The 7,366-nt window shown below is 40.4% G+C and overlaps 1 protein-coding gene and 1 long non-coding RNA gene across 2 annotated transcripts in view; one reads left to right on the top strand and one right to left on the bottom strand.

Annotated features, from left to right (window-relative positions):
* The window catches only part of LOC123968634 (obscurin-like), a 61,309-nt gene that overhangs the window by 25,712 nt on the left and 28,231 nt on the right, over positions 1-7,366 (top strand). The window lies entirely within an intron of this gene.
* Positions 983-2,714, bottom strand: LOC123968758. The gene is made up of 2 exons (XR_006824537.1): positions 2,615-2,714; positions 983-1,288 (listed from the first exon to the last, which is right to left on the bottom strand). It is a non-coding gene; the product is annotated as an uncharacterized LOC123968758 (long non-coding RNA).

Here is a 7,366-nt window from a genome sequence, read left to right as displayed (position 1 = left end):
GATACTGAATTGCCTCTGGTGGCTGTTCCGCCAGTGTATGAATGTGTGTGAATGTTAGTTTCTGTTTGCTGTCAGGGCCCCGAGGCTCTGGAACAGCCTGCCCGAGGAAATCAGGTCGGCTGAGTCAGTGAACTCTTTTAAGTCCCTTCTTAAAACATACTTTTATAGGAGAGCCTTTCCCGATCTTATTTGACTTTATTTTATCCCTTTTATTTTATTCTATTTTACTTGTTTTATATTTATCTTAAACGTATATTTTAGTCTTTTCAATGTTTTCATGCTTTTATCTTGTATTGTTTTTGTATTATTGTCACTTGGGTATTATTGTCTTTACACTTGTTAAAGCACTTTGTAACTTGTTTTTGAAAAGTGCTCTACAAATAAAGATTATTATTATTATTATTATTATTATTCAAGAGAGGCAAGGTGCTGCGCGAGTACATGCGCAGCATTCTGCAATCAACTACCACTAGTAATTGATACTTTGGCGGGCCGCCACAAACAAATCAATGTATGGGAACCACTGACTGAGTGATGACGTAAACGTGCTCCGGCTCAGATCGTTGGGCGCAGTGTGAGCGCGGGGAAATGTACAAGGCCTAGTTGTTGGCATGGTGTGAGCACGCCCTTACTCTATGCAGGCAAGTGTCAACAGTTAGCAGATTATAAGACTATGTGAGAAAATAAATGGGGAAGTAAGATAATAACCATGTATACATTTATATAAGCCTCTGAGCTTCACAGTCAGTCGGTGTCTTTATCAGCTCTGCTGCAGTTTGATCATTTGAACAAGAAGAAAGTTTAATCAGCTCATTAAAAACCTAAGGATGGCAGTTTGGGACAAAAAGGTTCTCTGGGGCTTCCTGTTAATGCTGACTGGTAAGACATGGACTTTATGCTACATTAATGTTAATGTAAGATTTCTATATGTCATTTTTTCAGTTTCGTTTTTTCGCATCAAACTGATGAACTGATCCTGAAGTTGCAGTACTTAAACAATTTTAATGCGTCTCTGCATCTTCTAACTCAGCCGTCGTCACTGCGCTGTGTTGTTTCAGGTGCTGTGGGTCAGAGTGTGAACTATCCAGCTCCTGTTTGTGCTGTGACAGGATCGACCGTCACCCTCCTCTGCACCTTCACACCTCTGAGGTCTGTTATTCAGGATGGAAGAGAAGTTTCTACAGAGATCATCAGAGTCATCTGGTGCCAGAACCATCAGCTTTGTCAGGGCTCTACCCCGTCTGTGTTTGACAGCAGTTCAGGAAACAACAACCCTCGTTACAAATACCTGGGAGACAAGAAGGGAAACTGCACTTTACAGATCACAGATGTACAGAAGGAAGACGAGGCAACTCTTCGCTTCAGAATGGAGGCTGACTACACCAGAGCACATTTTACTGAACCTCCAGGAGTGAACGTCACAGTCTCTGGTAAGAGCATCACATGATAAACAACAGCCAGTATTAATAATAACTTATATTCTGTCCTTTATTCAGTACTGAGACAGAAACAGCCTGTTCTCCTTTAGTTACAAACCGTTAAACACAGCTAAAAGCTTCTCAGTGCAAACAACCACAGGATCTACTGCTGGTTAAACATTTTGCACCTCAGAGGCTCGAATGAGCGGCGAGCGCTGCTGGTTCACCTTCCCCACCCAGCTGAGCTACTCAACAGCTACAGTTCAGACGTGCTATTAAAGCAAAAATAGAAAGATAAAAACTAAGAAAACACTATAAATTAAAGCTGTTCTTCAGGGGGCGCTAGCAAGCCATTTTGCCACACCCATGTAAATTTTTGTGGGACTTGAATTTCATGCAAAGTTTCACGAGTTTTCAAAAATGTACTTTTCTTTGCAGAAAGAAAGAAGAAAAAGAATTCCTTCAGTTTCAACAGGGTCCTCACATGTTTCATGCTCTTATTACTAATATACTGCTACTGATACTAACAATAATAAAAACTAGACCAACAAGCAGGTATCCACGGGGACCAAGCCCCCCCCCTCAGCACAACACAAGAAGGACACAGGAAACCTTTTCTCACGCACCATCTGACTCTAAAACATGCCGTCTATGATATAGTGACCCAGAACGCTATGCAACAGTAATGACGCAAGCGAATGATCCGACGCGGTTTCTTCTTTAATTGTCATTAATTGGCTGTTAAACACGCTGATACCATTTTATCTGCAAATAGCTCCCAACAGTAGCTAACAACAGAATTACTACTGCTAATAAAATAAAGCACTTGTGGTTTAAGTGCTATCAAAGCCCTGATCAAGACAATGCTGGTATTTGTGCTTAACAACAAAACAATAAAATAAAATAATCGTTTATCAAAACTGTTCCAGTAAAATTTTCTGTTGGTCAGCCAAACCCTAAACACAAAAACACTAACTGAAGATGTCAGTGAAGCTCAGACAAGTCTTAAACAACACTTTGCTCAAAACAATGTTCTGAATGTGAGTAAAGGACTTTTATAATGAAAATGTATTTTAAACTCATTCAGATGTTCAGATGCAGATAAAGAGCTCCGGAGGAGACAGAGAGCTGAGAAGTGGTGAAAACGTCACTCTGTACTGCACTGCACTCTGTACCTTCCACCAACTGGAGGTCACCTGGTTCAGAGATGGCCACGCCCTCTCAGTGTCTGGCCCCGCCCTCCACATCATCCCTCTGACTGCAAGGGATTCTGGGACGTACACCTGTGGTTTGAAGGCCAGCGTCAGCAGCCTCTCCCTGCCGTACAGCCTGAAGGTGAAGGCTGAAGGTTTGTTTGCTCAGTTTTCTCTGGTTAAATGTAAATGTACTGTTTACAGTTACTGAACACAGAAACCTGCACCTGGATTTTACATGGACATGGAAATGACACTCATGTGATCCACCATTTGAAAGCTAAAATCCTCGTGATTCGACCAATGCAAACCATTTCAAGATGCAATCACCACAGCCGGTCCCATCAGCGCCTCTGTCAGACCAACCAGTAGTACAAGCAAAATTGACATGACTCACCTATGAAGCCTCACAGTAACTTAATCCACCGATCGATTATATTCCAACAGAAACGGTCTTGTTACGCTGTCAAAGGTCCAGATGATCCAATCCAGTAAAACACATTATTCCATCAGTAAATCCCCAGGGACTGCTGTTTCATACTTGCCGGCAGACGTGGCTCATATGTCATTTTAACCATAATAATGCAGATTTGAATATAAACAACTTTGATATCTTGTATTCATATTAGCCGCTGAACTCTGACCTTTTGACTGACACCAAATTTGACCCAATAGGAGCTCACATGTCCCTTTCAAAGCCTACAGCAGCCAATGAGAGCCTGCGCTGTAAGGAAAGGCCAGCCCCTATTATTTTGTGGGTAGGCCGAGCCAACTGCAAGTAGGGCTGCCACGAACAACTATTTTGATAGTCGATTATCGAATAATCAACTATTCGGATTATGAATGGCATGTCTACAAATAAATGTCAAGAGCCGTAAAATGAAGAAACAGAAGGCAAACATGAACAGCCGTATCTATATTGATGATGATTCTGAGGTCATATTAACAGGGTTTTAGGAGGTGATGCCCAAAACATGCTGTGCCATAAATTAGGGGTGGAAATCGCAGGGTACCTCATGATGCGATACGATACACAGCTCACGATAACGATAATATAACGATACAGTAATTCTGCGATAATCGCTTGACAATCCTAATGTGATACATCACGATATCTAACTATTAATCCAAAATGCTTCATTTGCTGCAATTTGCTGCAAATCCAAACTGTTAGAAAACAGCACAATTCTGCTCAGTCTGTAAATAAAATTATGAAAAATTATTATCAAAACATTTGTTTAAAAAAGGCACATAAAATTCAATGTTCAATTCAATTCTTTTACTGCAAATACAAACTGCAATACAGTTGTACCACCTAAGTCTAATCTGTACATCACATTATATTAATAACTGTGCAGTGACACAGTGTTGTGCTGCCCTTTTTCTTCCTACTGATAGCTGTATTTTTTATTTTTAGACCACTGGGAATACTGGGTTGAGTTTTGACCCTTTGGGATTGCTGTAGCTGGTCTGTGTGGAGTGCAGAAGCAGCAGAGTGGCAGATCAAGACAGTGAAGTTAGCAAGCGGCAACCTCCGGCTCTCACTTCCGATACCAATGCGGAAGTATCTGAAACTGCAATTCATTGAGTGGCCACTTGAGGCTGGCTGCAGAAGGGAGTCAATCTCCATTGACCCCCATGTTAAAATGCCCAACTATACAGCAGAATAAAACATGTTACAGCCTGGTTCAAAAGATGGTTGTAGTGCAAATCGCTAATTTTGCCCTTCGTGACAACTGTGAGGGTGGTCAATTTTTTTATAACTCACCTGTTTAAATAATATTAAGCCTTAAAGTTCTGCTTTATTAGGGGCGTGGCCGCTTTGATTGACAGGCGCCATTAGCCGCTGCCACTGTTGTGAATTATTTTGGAGCATTATAGCCTAAATTGTTATCATTAATTACTAGGCATGGTGTCTACATGTCATCATTTAAACCGTTTCCATGACAACACCGGAAGTCGCTCGTTCGCGACCTTTACGACGATAAAGTCGTTTCGTAATGCAATTATAATATGTGTTTACTGGTTTAATGTAATTCTGAGTAAAAGTGTGACTTAAAGCTGTGTTTACATTGCTCTTGTTAAATTTATGAAGGAGAGAAAGGTTTATCGCTAGTCACATGACTGTTACCCGGAAGTACTGAGAGTAGCGCCAGGGAGAAGAGAGAGTGGCGGGTGAGGACAGCAAACTTTTAAGCTCCCGTCTGTTATTCTACAGCTGGTCTACAAGGCGAACACGGTAATAATTATTAAGTTAATTATTAAGCACTGTTTAATGTTGTTTACAGGAAAATGTGAGACACATTGTATCGGTCTGTATAAGAAATAAGAGACAGAGTATATAAACGTTGTTTTGGGGTGCTTTGTGCTTGAAACGGTTTTGTTTATCCTCTAGTTTTCACGGTGTTCCATGATACTTCAGAGAAGAATAAATGTGAACGTGGACATCAGTAAGAGGCGTGGACTCTTTTTATGACCAGTGTAGCTAAATTAATTACTAGAGCAATGGTGGTCTACATTGTCATCATTTAAAGTGTTATTTTATAGTGTAAAGTTAGGATGACAGTGTTAAAACTCTACAGCTCTGAGTGTATGTGCTCCTTTCTGTATCTAACTGCCCAGACTCAGCAGTAGCACATGTGTGTGAGTGTGAGCAAGCTCGTGTGCTTTGGGAGAAAAGGGAGGGACCATCAAAAACACCTGCAAAGAAAAATATAGAAGGAGATTTTGTGCAAATTGTATTACAATACATACAGTCCATCACAGCAAGAATGTCCTGTTTCTGGCACGGGGCACAAACAACAACAGTTCATTCCATAAAAGTCAGGTTATGGATGTAATGGCATGATCAAGCAGAGTGCATGCAAAAGACACAGAGAGGAGGAGCAGGCAGTCAGGGACTTTCCCACCAAATGCTTAGGCACGTGAAAATCTTGGACTTTCCCAGACCCAGGTGCAGCAGGAAAGAGAGCCAAGAGATGATGTGAAGCCAAGAAACAGAGCTATAAAAGGAGGTCCAAAAGGAGGTGAAAGTCAGTCGTTACATGGTTTTCATGTGGACTCGGGTCTCTGTTCTGGTAACAGAATGGGGCTCTATTTTGCACCGATCTCTGACACACTCCGGTGGAACTTTTGTATTCTAATTGGTGTCTGTTTTTGTTGATAATAAAAATGTTGGTAAAAGTTCAAGCTTTCTTATCTGGCCCAAGTTTTGAATTTTTACACGACATTACCACTGTTAGCACTCGGTCCGCCGTCTGTCAGCCTCACTCAGCTACACGGAGCTCTGCGGATCAGCCTGTCGGAGCCTTTTGGACATTTCTACATGCAGATACCGGATGAATAATGGCAGGCTGTGCAGTTCATTGGAGAGAGAACCTCCAGGAAATCCGTGTTCTACTTGGTGAGTGAAATTCCTGTATTTTATTTATGTGTTAACATTTAACAGGTATCGCTGTCGGCATATAGCTTGTTAGCTTAACGTTAGCTTGTTACACTAATTAGCCATTAGTGTAAGCAACGTTAAGTAAGTTAGTGTGTTCTAACCGCAGCTTTTAATGAGAAAGACAAGTCAGCAAGAAGAGAGAAGTCAAAATGCATTAGATTAACTTTAGTGTTAGACATTAGGGTGATAATGCTTAGGAGGACGTCTGTGTGAAGTTGTAAGTAAAGGCTCAGCTCACTTTATGTTAACGGTAACTTTTACTAACGGGCGATGTGAGATTTAGCTACGTCCTGCAACGGAGTCACTGCTTAGTTAGATACTAGTCAGATACTATTATAAGTGGCTGCACCTGATCCCGATGGACACGAAGGGTTTAAAGGCAGAGAGCCGAGGGGGGAGCGGCTGCAGAGTTCTGCCTGAAACTGTCACACCAAGGAGCACCGATGCCACTATAAGAAGGTAGTACAGTTCAATAAGAAATATAAAATAAGATCCTTTTAATAAACATTCACTAAGATCGGACTTGAGTAGTCATTATTGCACAGTGTCCAGCAGAAAACCGTATATTGCACATTTTAGGAAACTGTGTATTTCACATTTCCACCCCTAATTACTGCCACATGCCAGAGAGGTTATCATGCTGAGGCGATCTCAGAGTTCAGCAGCTTTATGGCTCTTTGGAATAAGCTGCTTAACTGTCTACCCATTGTTGTCTTTACAGGTGCCAGAGGAGCTGATTTCAGAACCCTCCAGATGTGATTAGCTGTGTCCAGCTCTTCAGGAGAGAACAACTCCAGCTTCCAGCTCTTCAGCACCTGCTTTTCTTTTTACTCAACACCTGAACACTACTGACGTGAAATTATGACACTGGGTTCTTATCAACAGATTCTATCATTATAATAACTCTCAACACATTTGAAGTCATACAAAACTACTTTTACATTTGTAGCCTTTTAATATTGATGTTTTCATGAATGCAAGACAAGAGTTTAATTTATTAAACTATTGCTTGTGTATTAGGAACACTTTATAATCTTATAAAAAGGGTATCAGACTAATTATACATAATAAAATCATTCTTCATTCATCATCAGTTTCATATTTTAATTTTAAATAGTCTGATCTAAACTTAATATTATAGTTAACAGCTGTAAATGAAAATATTAAGATGTTATTTATAGGCTAACATTTTGCATATATGTTAGTAGAAAGTAAAAAATGAAAGGTTGATGTTATATACTGTTTTATTTTGACATTTCTTTAAGAGACAAATGTGACATTGACTGAGAAGTTACTCTGTAGTGAAAAAC

This window comes from Micropterus dolomieu, linkage group LG03, assembly GCF_021292245.1.
Source record: "Micropterus dolomieu isolate WLL.071019.BEF.003 ecotype Adirondacks linkage group LG03, ASM2129224v1, whole genome shotgun sequence".
NCBI lineage: Eukaryota > Metazoa > Chordata > Actinopteri > Centrarchiformes > Centrarchidae > Micropterus > Micropterus dolomieu.
This window is presented reverse-complemented; position numbering and strand designations above follow the sequence as displayed.